Source organism: Octopus bimaculoides, chromosome 7 (genome assembly GCF_001194135.2).
Source record: "Octopus bimaculoides isolate UCB-OBI-ISO-001 chromosome 7, ASM119413v2, whole genome shotgun sequence".
NCBI lineage: Eukaryota > Metazoa > Mollusca > Cephalopoda > Octopoda > Octopodidae > Octopus > Octopus bimaculoides.
Window position 1 is genome coordinate 36,638,025 of NC_068987.1, and position 339 is coordinate 36,638,363.

A 339-nucleotide genomic window follows, 5' to 3' on the forward strand; every position below is an offset into this window, starting at 1 on the left:
TACACATACACACACGCGCACGTACAAAATACACACACACACGCAGACGTACCCAACACCTACAACCCCACACAAACACACACACGAACACACACATACTCAAAAACTGCCTGCTGACCTTCCACTGACCATTGTCCATAAGCACCCACTAACTATTTCTGCTACTAATTCCTTCCACTACCTCACACACAAATACACACATACACACTAACAGATAAACCACCAAACCACGCACACACACACACACACATACATACGCACACACACGTTCTGTTATTACACACACACTTGCAGACTCTCGCGCACGCACAGATATTCACCTCCCTTTTTCACTCTCCT